Source organism: Ambystoma mexicanum, chromosome 5p (genome assembly GCF_040938575.1).
Source record: "Ambystoma mexicanum isolate Mex_15411 chromosome 5p, UKY_AmexF1_1, whole genome shotgun sequence".
NCBI lineage: Eukaryota > Metazoa > Chordata > Amphibia > Caudata > Ambystomatidae > Ambystoma > Ambystoma mexicanum.
In genome coordinates, this window is record NC_090930.1 from 322181504 (window position 1) to 322193813 (window position 12310).

Below are 12310 nucleotides of genomic sequence, written 5' to 3' on the forward strand. Positions count from 1 at the left end.
CAATGGCATCGAGTGAAAAGCTGGTATGAAAAGAAAGGAGTTGATGAATGCAGGCCGTCTGAGTCCTGAGAGCAGGCATATTTCAATGTGTTTAGTGGCATTGACAGTTCAGTATTATTTTATCTGGAGGAGAAAGGCCATGATCCAATATACGACAGTGTTGCTAGACTGTTTGTGTCATAGAGAGAAAGATGTGAGCTTTGGCATGGCTATTTCATTGTTAGTGGGGTATTAGTAGGCATAGCGTTTCTGGGTGTGAGGCTCTCTTTGTGGGCATTGCAAGGTGGTAGGAGATGGAAAGATGAGTTTGTTATTAAGGAAAGGAGAAGGCACTTGGGATTAGTCAGAGATTGAACTAATTTGAATTCCAGTCTCTTGACTCATGAGTGGTGTTTTTTGCCATCTTATTCTTTCTCCATCTTCATCAAGATTTCTTACAGTACCAAGTTCAGTTTTTAGGTAAGATCAGTGGACACGGCACAGTCTGTGTCACATTTCTTGATTGGGAATTTTCACACAGGAGTATGACATGTATTTATGAGACTAACCAGAATGGGTCCCATCTCAGTATTATCCTGGTTTTCAGGGTTCTTGGTGTGTGGCGCTTATTTTTTTAGCAAGGTGTTTGAAACAGTTAAACGTAGTGCCTGAGTGTTTATGTGTGGTGAGCCTTTTTGTCTGAGCTTGGGGGGCTGTTGAATGACAATCGTCCTGCATGCTTCTATTTGGTATGGCCTTTAAAGGTGCTAGTATATCAATTGCCGTATTCTGAATTGGAAGACTTTTTAGGGATTTTATGGAGATTGAGTGGTCTTCCTCTTCCTCTGTGGATAGATGCATCAGGGTTAGGTTCCAGAGATCAGTTTACAAAAAAGAGAATGAAAATTCCCTGTGACATTGCCGGTTGGAACTTGGCACAGCTAAGGTCACGTTACTAGACCAAAGCACTTTGGTCAGCTTGTAGCGGAAGAATGTCCTCTTAACTTTCTATAACTTAAGTTTATTGACTATATATAGATGTATGAAAGATAATAGTGATGTAGTCAAAGGAACTCACACCTTTCATAACTTCAAAAGTATCCGGAATACATATAATTAATTCTACAGAATATCTGTAAAATAACCTGGATGCTGTAATTGGGACCTAAGACTGTACATTCATAACACACATTTAAAGCTGTCTAAATGTTTGTTACATGAAAAATTGAACAGCACTCTAAACAATCGACAATGTTTAATAGGGTTACAATAAATGTGTTAACAAATACCAACGTTAAGGTCAGAGTCAGACAGGTGTGTTGCTAGGTGTGGAAAAGATTTGGGGCTACGCTAATGTCGGCACTGTCTGACCTCGGGGCTAGCCAGTATTTTGGGTGTAGCCCCAGAGCTACTATCCATTTCTTCAACAGAAATACCCAGGGCTGTAGCCCCCGACGACCCCCATAGCGATGCCTCTGTGGTCAGACAGTCACAAAAGCTGGAGGATTTTTCTGTTTTTTGTTTTATTTTTTAAATTGTCTATAGGTTTAGATTGTGTAGTGTCATGAGAATTCATAGCAAGGGTTAGGAAGCGAGATCTACTCATGTCTTACACTTATCAGAGGAATTTCAGGGTGGTATCTTGGAATGTGAATGGTGCGAATTGTGTTGTCAAGAAAAAGGTGATTTTGGGTAAATTGAGGGAGATGGGGGCGGATGTCGCAATGCTTCAGAAGACCCATCTGTTGGATACAGATGTTGATAAATGGAAAAAGGAGTGGGTCAGTGATGTTTATTGTTCGTCTTTCACTACTAATTCCAGGGGTGTGTGTATTCTGTTTAGGAGGAATCTGCCGGTCACTGCGGTGAAGTGTGTGAAGGATGCAGATGGGAGAGTTGTTTGTGTCACTGCGAATATTCAGGATGTTCCGTATTGTTTCTGCAATATATATGCTCCGAATGGGGGTGATGGTAGTTTTTTTGTAGCTCTGGCACAGCGGTTACATGATATGCATGCAATCAATGTTACTGTGGGAGGGGACTTTAATGTTGTTCTGGAACCTGAACTTGATAAAAGTATGGGGGATGCAGACAGTGCTAACAATGCCGACAGATCAAAATTCTTAATAGAGTGTTTTGGACTCCCCAAAGACTTTATGCGAGAGGGATGATTGCTTCAGAGGCTTGTTGGAGATGTAAACATGCAGTAGGTTCCTTTGAACACATGATCTGGGAGTGTTATGAACTGAGGACATTTTGGAGGAAAGTCACTGAGAAGATTAATGAGGTTTTATTGTTGCAGGAAGATTTTGACTACAATACTATCATCTTGGGTGAGGATGATAAAGTAGAAGATCTCATTTATTTGCATAAATGTTGGTTCTTCAGGGCTGCAAATTCAGCGAAGAAAATTGTTTTGAGAAAATGGAAATGTGATGAGAGGCCCGACCTACTCAGAATGGGTGGAGGACTTGAGGCAGGTTTCCAGGATTGAGAAGGTTATTCTTCGCAGAAACAAAAAACTGAAATTGTCTGATCAAATGTGGGTGGATTTTTGGAAGGAATATAATGAGGGGTTGGTCTGTTTTTTACATTGACATTGCTTTCGGTTAAGGTTGGGGTGGGTAGTGGGTGTGTGGATTAGTGGTGATGAATTCAAAGTTATGATGCTGATATGTTATGTATGATTTTATGTAAACTCCAATAAACTTAATAATGAAAAAACAAAGGCTGGTAATCTAGCATTATGTAAACCTTAACATACCTTCTATAATATAAACCCTAAATAGTGCAACATTTGCACCTGTGTATCTCTTATGCACATCCATCAGAACAAACTGTAACAAAAAAGAGATTTAAAAAAACTATTAAGGAGATTTTACATTCACTTATGTTGTACACATGAACTAAAATATACCACATTCTTTCACAACACTACGGTTTCATTAATAAACATTCCTAACATTCACCTTGAACATGAATTAGAACACTCACTTACAACATTTACCAGTTTAGACCCACACATACTTTTACCACCAACATAACAATACCTGTCATACTAGATACCAATGACCAGTTATCCTCTGCTGATGAAAATCCAAATAAAAGAACATCACAACACGTTACAGATATAACACCGTGTGCACAGGAATATCAAATTAAGAAAAAGGGGCTCCAACGTTTTGGTTTCGTGCATTGCGTAGCAGAATGAGTGAATTCAACTTAACGTTGACATTAGCAACGTTTGTGAGGTTTACATGTGTTTATAGAGGTAGAAGCATCTCCTGTTTAAACTGTGTGCATCTGTACACACAACCGTATATATTCAATAGGCGCCTGAATCATATAAAGTAGTACAGTGATAAGAGCACTCAATATGTCTCATGCCATGCCACAGCCATGCACACCCATATATATTCAATAGGCGCTGGAATCATATAAAGTGATACAATGATAAGAGCACTCAACATGTCTCTTGCCATTCCACGGCGATGCCTTCAATGGCCTGAGCAGATTGTAATAGGAGTGTGATGCGGCTCAGTGAATTTAACAACCTCATGAAGATAAACGTTTCCGTTCTGTGGGCCTATTCTCGCCACAATACATTTAACGCCAACAATCCACTGAGAACTAAATTCCTGCAACGCTTTGCATCATATTAACATGTTTTTCTCACAACATGAAATTGCACTTCAAGCAAGAAGTAATGTTTCTGCCTCCAATTGCACATTTTTTATTACAGCAAATAAATAGAAGTAAACAAACTATTATCGTTAGCATTATTCACAAGGACAAATGCCTAACTCATTTTAGGATGGAGAATAAATAACCGAATGACTTTGACTTATCCAATTTCACATTAAGTTTGCCAGGGTGTCCACTGAACAGCAGGAATGTATGTTAATGAGATAAATACAACAACAACAATATGAAAGTAAATACGATATACAACCTTCCAACTAAAACTGCTGAATACATCTTTGGCATCATTAATGACGTTTGCTTTTCATAAAAATATGGTCGAGAATGATAGATTATAATAACAGTCATAAGATTATAAGGACAAATGCATTTCCTTAAAATCTTATGATTGATATTTAAATACCAGACATACCTAGGAGCCATAGTTTTAAAAGAGACCATTTAAATATGTACATAAAAAGTGCACTTACCTACTTTTCTATTTGCTTATTTTCCCATGGAAGATGGCACTTATAGTCTGACCTTACCTTCATTCTGTCACCTGAACTCAAGGTGGTTTGTTCTCCTTGCAAAGTCATTTCTTGGGGATAGTTACAAAATCACAGTTATGATAATCAACATTGGGCCACCAAATACTTTGGTAAATCACCAAGCATGGGTCAGTAAATTTAATTATGGAAATCACTCAATGCCAGGCAATAGAGAAATCAGATGCTTCTGAATGTGGTAATTCCACATGGAGGGAACAGTGCATATCTGCTCTGAAAGGAGGCTGTGTTGAGGTGATGTAAACTGTGGACATTTCTTCTAGACAGCACACTGTTGGCCTCTTCAAGACACTCTTTCCAACAGGATGGAACTCAGGTGTGAGAAGCGACCATGGCTCCGCCAACACTTTACTATTATGCCCTGAGGGATATCCTGCATGGGGCGGGACCAGACATAGCCCCATTCCAAAAGGAACCTCCTCCTTTCTAGTGCGTTCATGGAGGGTGTGATCTTTAGGTCAGGAAAAGAGATGAAATGGGTTTTTATTCCAATGTGTGCTGTTTGCACCAGGTGGTTTCAAACAACACTATTCCTTATCCTCCTAAATGCCTGAAAGTAATATTGTCTGTTCTTCATTCTACTCTCCGCTAGTAGGTACTATAGAACATATCTCCTTTATGATTAAGTTCCAAGTGTGTGAAGAGACACAAAAGACATGCCCCAACCTCTATTTTCTTAACCTTTTAATTGTAACAGAAATCAACTGCTTGAATGTAGGACATCCAACAGCACTATGATGACATAGCCATGCACTTTATATGCAACAGTTAAGGCTTGCACAGGAAGTGAAAGGACTGCACAGCTAAAAGATTAAACGAGAGACAGACAGTAACAACTGTTCCTCTAATGGGTTGGAGGGGAAGACACTTTACTTTGCATGTTATCAAAAAAACACTTTCCTGATATCAGATAATCAATGAGAGAATCACATTTTAATATAATGGGCTAAATGACAAATGTCAGTGCTCTTACCCCATTCCTATAGCTGAGGAAGACCACAAACGCTGTACTGTCGGGGCCCACCAGCCACTACAGTGAGGTACTTGGTGGCTGATATCCACCATGATTGATGAATTAGACACAATCTGGTAGTTGACCAGAGTAAGGTTTCTTCCACCTCTCCTCTAGCCCGGACCCATATTTCATTAGGAGACATGCAAAGCCAACCTTCTACCATGAGGTGCAAACAATACCATGCAATGAAAGGTGATACCTGCAAAATAGAAATTAGTGTCAGCTTTTACCACCAGGGAGCACTGTTGAAGAGCCATGGTATAAGCAACACCCAAACCAAAGGATCAATCTAGGGTAATCCAATGGTCATCAGGAGTTCACATATAGATTCCCTAAATACAAGTGTAACCTTGAAAGTGCCTGGTCCTGGTGCAACGTATAGTCTGGAAATTTGCACGATTTGACCTAAACAAAGGACCTTCATCCAGACCGACTTGAGAATCACTGCGGAACTCATTACAAGTACAGCGGTGCAGGTTAAATGTGGTGGTATTACCGTATACCGTTGCATTACCGCACCATCAAAATAGGAGTTGGATAGAAACTTGGAGGATTCACCTCCAGCTACCAGCTGGAGGTAAATTTGCCAACTTTCCACCCGATTTTGGTGGAATTACTGTGGCGGAATTACTGCCATGCTAACTCCACCAAAATCCCCCATTGGGTCCAATGGACTCAAATAAATGCTGACTAAAACCCACTACTGCCACTTGTGATCTGGCGATGATACCGCTGGACCGATTGTCAGTAACAATAATACCATTTTATGGTATCTGTACAGATTTAACGCCCAGATACCAGCAAACTCGTAATGAGGCCCCTTAAGAGAACATATGAGAGATTAACACCAAAATCAGGAGTTGCTTATATTTAGGGTCCTGTGAGGAAGGCATGGCATCGAGCAATAAACACAAACAAAATGGATGCTAGTTTCGAAAACCTTTATTTACTAATTAGAATGGGATGGTAGAATTCCTAACTGGCCCTAACTCTAAAATGGGAGTAATCTCGACCATTAAACAAGATCAAATACGTCAAAGACAATCTGGTCAAAATAAAAAGGCCTATTCTAAGAAAACCTAACCTTCCCTCCTTCTCCAGATAACAAATATGTTAAGGGAATAATAAAAGGAAAATAGTGTGTCAAAATGAAACATCAGAATGGCTTCAGTACCAACTCCCTTCCCCAGGTTCAACCCCACTGTTATGACTTGAGGTCCACGTAGATTATAGTGCCTCCATCCCCAAGCACCAATCAGCGAAGAGCTATACTATTCGCTGATCGGTTATTGGGGCTGCAGGATAAAGGCAGGAACAGGATGCACCGGGTCCCGGATGGCTGAAAGGAAAGGCAGGGGTTAGAATGCAGTTATTGTAGGAATATAATGAACAAAGGCAAATAGGATCATAAGCGACACCTACCCCAAGGATAACTGGTGCTAACGTGGGACCTAACTGTTCCCACTTACGGGAGTGGACAGCAGGATGCAGGCAGGCAGTCAAGGTTGCTGTGAATGGAGGAGCACTGGAATCCAATATGGTAGCACCAGAACAATATCAGGAGTCACAATCCAATAGTCCCAAAGCAAACAAATCCAAAGGTTAAACGAGGTAGCAGTCCAGCAAGGGAGTCCAAGAAAAAAAAAATAGAGAATGTAAGGTACGGGGGCAAGTCCAAAAAGCAATCCAAGGTATGCAAAGCAGGGTCAAAATCCGTGAAATCCAACAGAAGTTTCCAAGAATTGCCACTAGCCGCTAAGAAAAACAGCTGAGAAGCACTGAGGAGTAAAATGATGCTCATTTTAAATGTATTTCCGTTTCACGTGACTGCCCACCTGGTCACGTGACCGCTTCATATAGTTCTTCTGGGTCACGTGACCGCTAACTGGTTCACGTGACCCTTTACTGTGGAGCATCAGCTTTGCAAGGTGCCTGTGAAGCCGGAGGGCACACCTGCTCCCCCGCAGGCACAAAGGCAAACCCCAGGACAGATGGGGGAAGAGGCGCCAGGAATGCCACGAGGGGCAGGGCGCCAACGCGGAAGAAGACCACGGTCCATGAGAGCGCCTGGGCTGTGGCAGTGAAGGTAAGGAGGTAGGGGCTTGCGAAGGCATGACACCCACAGGGTCTAGAAAGTCTCTTACTAAACAAAGGATAGGTGGATGGCACAGTTCTATCAGTCTTGCATACTTTGGCTTACTGGTACAGTTCAGCAGTTACATTTTAGGCTTTTGACTTCTGGTAGTTCAATCACTTCCTTAGGATTCACCCCCCTTGCCATCAATACTCAGTGCATATGCTCTCAATTTCTCAAAGTTCAGTACAGGCTTCCCTCTGCCGGGCTAGAGACTGTCTGGATTCACTTTATGACACAATTTCTCACTGTTCAGCACACGCTTCCTCCAGGCAGGCTCGAGCCTGTCTTGTTCTTTGTGGGGGATCACTTCCCCATGTTTTATCTAAGATGCCTTTCAGTGTTGAAGACTTTTGAAACTGCAAGGAATTTACATAGATTTCTGCATGACCACTTCAACCTCTCTTTCAATATTCCTTCAATTCACAAACTTCTCTTTCAGCACCAATGCCTCTTGGTACTTGTAGTTCTTATTCTCTTTAACTTGCCTTCTTGACCTTTTCCAAAGTTCTTATATTTAACTTTTGCCCTCTAGGAATATTTCATAATTCACATATTTATTTTGTGTCTTATTCAACTTTCTTTCCTTTGATCTCTGCTTGTAATATCTTTCAAAGGTTCATAACATTTCATTTCATAACATTTCACACGGACTTTGGAATGTGCGACTTCCTCTTGCAGGACCACTCTACTACTTTGTTTCTTTTAACAATTGCCCTCTTCATTTTTGTTTTATCGGCACACATGCAACTTTCAAATCACAGTCACGTTCCCTTTAACATCAACTGGACTTTTGTTGCCCTCGATAACTCACTGGGTTGTGTTAAATTAATTTCTTTAATCTTTTCCCTGCAGCTCAATCCGTTACCAACGCCTCCTCCCCAACTCTGCCATTCACCTGGGAGGGTTGCGGGCCGTTTCCTTGCACCATGAAGGTTTCTTTCCTGCGCTCACTCGGCTCTGCTTTGCGGCTTCCCAAAAGCTTGTAAATCGTGCATTCCAACTCCCACAGCCTGGAAGATGTGAGATCTTTGAGTTCGTGCCCAGCCTCACTCAAAGTGTGTCTGTGGGCGTCACATTTTATTTTCACAGGGAGTTTTAACAAATGGCAGGTGTACATTATTAGAGCTACATGCCTGACCCTGCCCGGCCTCATTGCATGGACAGGGCCAATGCAAGTCAGGGGAGGTAATCCATCTGACCTCATTCCTCATCTTCCTTGGTGCATTACTTTTGTCAAGACAAAGTGGGGAGATATTATGGGAGTTGTAGTTTCCAATAAAATAAACTTGGATAGGGGTTAAATGGGTTGTGGAAAAAGGGTAGTAGCATGTCTCACCATTGGGTGCTACTCCCCGAGGACCCCCTACCCAGGTGATCCTCCCTTGCTTGTCCACCCCCAGAGTTGTGATCCAAAAGTGATGTCCTTTGTCTGGCCACCTGGGTACGGGATCCCCAGGGACTAGGTTGTGAAACACCCTCTGGATTGTCACAGTCTGGAGTAGTTATGGCAACAACACATAGCAGGTAACGTTTGGGTAACCCAAATATGCAATAATCTGTATATAGATAGTTATTTTTGGTATATTGGAGGTGACAAGACTGGTCGCATGGATTGGATCAATAAAGGCGTTGGCTCCATTTCCTCACAAGAACAATCATTTCTAGTGTCAAGGGTGCCTGAAATCCAAGAGAACATTTCAACAGAAGAATGTTCTGCAGCACAAAGATTGAGCTCTGTCTTTGAAGTACTTTTGTGATTGTGACAATAGCAGAGAAAGATCTGAGATACAGGATCATTTCATTGTTGAAAGTCATGGGTCACAATATAGTGCTGAACAGAATGTCAAAGAAGTTAAAGTGACAAATATTTGTACCCAGGAATTTCAACATTCTTTTATGGACTTGCATATTCACATCTAAAACAGGAACATTTGGATTTTGGTCAAGACAGTGGCCATACGCATTTTTAATATACAATTATCTATAGGAGTACTGTGCTAGCTGTCACATTTGCAAGCAGACATCAGACGTCAACATACCTAATGCAGGTCTACAAATATTCCCATTAATGAGGTATCATTTAATCTGAAAAGTCATCAACACAAGGTGCTAGGGTGCTGCACCAACTATTTGGTTCCAAAAATGAATTTGGTGGCACACAATCAATGTTTTTTTCATTTGCATTATGGAGCAGGGCCTGCACTCACTCCATAATGCAAATTTAGTGTTTGCATTTTCAAAGACCTTATTCATAATTAGAATTGTTAACATACAAAGGCTGCTGTTGTTCCTAACACCCTACTGAGCATTATGCATTGGCCAGGGCTGGGGGATTTCAGCACCCATGGCCTAAATGATGCAGAGCACTCTGAAAGGCATTATGGAGTCCTATCCATCATTGCGAGATTGTCCTCCATAGGCTCTGGAAGACCAGCACCCTGGATGACAAACAAGGCCTTTTTTGCCTCTGCCTCTTCCTGCTTCAGGCAAGGGGTTGAATTCAGAAGGCTGACTGCACCCCTTCTAGATTTTTCAGTCATGTAAGGGAGGGGTTAAGGGAGACCGCTGACACCATGCATTGACACTGTGTCAGAGCTTGGAGAGATTTTGCACCAAAGGGAGAATATGTAACACCTGCGGCCCATGTAATATTTTGTAAAAAAAGAAATGTATATGCATATATATGTGTGTGAATGTGTGTGCCTGTGTGTGTGCATGTGTGGGCATGCGCGCGTGTGTGTCTCAGGCGATACAGAAACAGTAAGAAGGAGTTGCCTGGCCTACCATGTTACAGGGTGGATCCTAATCTTACTGGCATATGCCTTTTAAGATGTACTAGTTGCCTGTGCCACATTCCCCACCTTCAATGCCTTTCAACAAGTCACCATGAATGGACCAATAAGCTGTGGCAAGCCACCGGTGATAATTATGTCACAAAGACTCCTGTCAGACAGTTTGCAAAGTCCATGTGTGGTTCATGTAATTGACACATCATTCTTAATGATGAGTACTACGTTGCCTAACGTGTCTGGTGAAGTGACAATCATACTGTCTGACCAGGCCCTGCATGCAACACCACCAGATGTTTAGTGATGGGATGAGATAGAGGGATGAGTGGGCAAAGTCTTATGTGAAGCCTTAAGTCAACTAATCTACGCCCCTGAAATGTGTCCCACACGCAGATCCACAAACCATCAATGGACTCATCAATGAGGCTTTTCGAACATCACCCTCATGGCCCTGCACTGTTACCCATTTTTAAATCCAGCAGCACCTTCTACAGGGCAGTCAGCCTGCAGTCAGACAGATGTCTCAACTACATAGGCTGCATCTCAGTAGGCCCATCACACACCAGAAGTGAGGCTATTAGTAGACTCTTCTCAGCTGGAACATCAATGTAAAAGCCAGCAGACAGGCCTTTCCAGCCTATGTTGAAAAACACTTGTACCTCTATCAGCACACCACACTGTACAGTCACAGTTTGTGCAACAACATTTGAGCCTCACCTACAGAGAAAAGTTAATCCATGACACCAGACTCTTTACATCTTCGACTCACCACCCTACCAGAGGCAGTGTGAGCAGCTTCCCCCTGTAACCTCCCCTTGTAGCAGTGAATCACTTGATGAGCATATACCGGCCAACCCTCCTCTGCAACCTCACACCTCATGTATGCCGCTGCTACCCTAAACATGTCCATCTCCCTATCATCATGATGTTCTCCATGGCTTCCAGTAATCAATTTAACCCATAGGCCCTTTAGGAGAGGTGGCGCTCTTTAGGATGGATGGGGATGCAGATCTTACTCTCGCACCAAAAATCAGACCGACTGAGGAAGTTGGAAAAACACAACTGGTTTTATTTGCAATTGTCTAAAACAGGGAGTACAATGGGTGTCAACGAACAACCCACAACATAAGTCTCAACGATTCATATGAAAAAACACATATTTATAACAAATATTTGTCATATGTGACACCATACTTCATGACAAAATAAGCAAAAACCTACGAGGGTTTATGATAGGCTTAAGGGGAACATCTAGGTATATTTTCTATATGATCACACAGAATCCAAATATGATCATCACCAACAATGCTCCAAGGAACTTGAAGATATTCGCCATGCATTCTGGAACCCATGAGAAGATTGACGCAAACCAGCTGTCATCTGCAATATCTTTTACTTCATCTTCCATCTTGATGTGCAAGTTCATCAGCATCATTATGGCCTCTGTCAAGGTCCCATTCTCTTCATCGTGAGAAGGTATGAATTCTCCGATTTTGGTGCAAACACCTCCATCCATAGCTGTAATGATATCCAGGACATATCTATTCTGAAGAGTCATCAGTCTTATGGCTCATAGTTCTTCCTTGATAGTGTTGACTCCCTTTATGGTACTGTTGATCGTCTGCAGGAGCTGCCATCTGGTAATTTGTAACCATTTTGTATTCACCATTGTCTGGATCCCTGGCATGAAGATTCTTGTGAATACTGCCGAAGTCTGACTGAACAGCCTGTGTTCATACGGAATAGAATCAAAGGTACTCTGCCTTTCCTCTCCTTCCCCCAGAGGCTCATGGTATCCCAAGCTCTGGTTCTCTCTAGCTTGGACTATTGCAACAGCCTCTTTCTAAATCTACCTGCCTCTACTCTCTGCCCTCTGCAACTAATCCAGAACAGGCCTCAAGCCCAGGGATCGTATCTCTCCAGCTCTGAAATCTCTCCATTGGCTCCCAGTGGATGCAAGGATTAAATTCAAAACCCTCTGCATTGTCCACAAGGCATTCTGGGGCCTGGGTCCAAAATACCTTCAGCTGTCCCTCTGCAAATACCTCCCCTCTTGAGCTCTTCGCTCCTCTACCTCCAACTCCCTCATGGTCAGTTGTTTTCCAAAGAAATGTGCTGGGGGTAGATCTCTGTCTTCAAC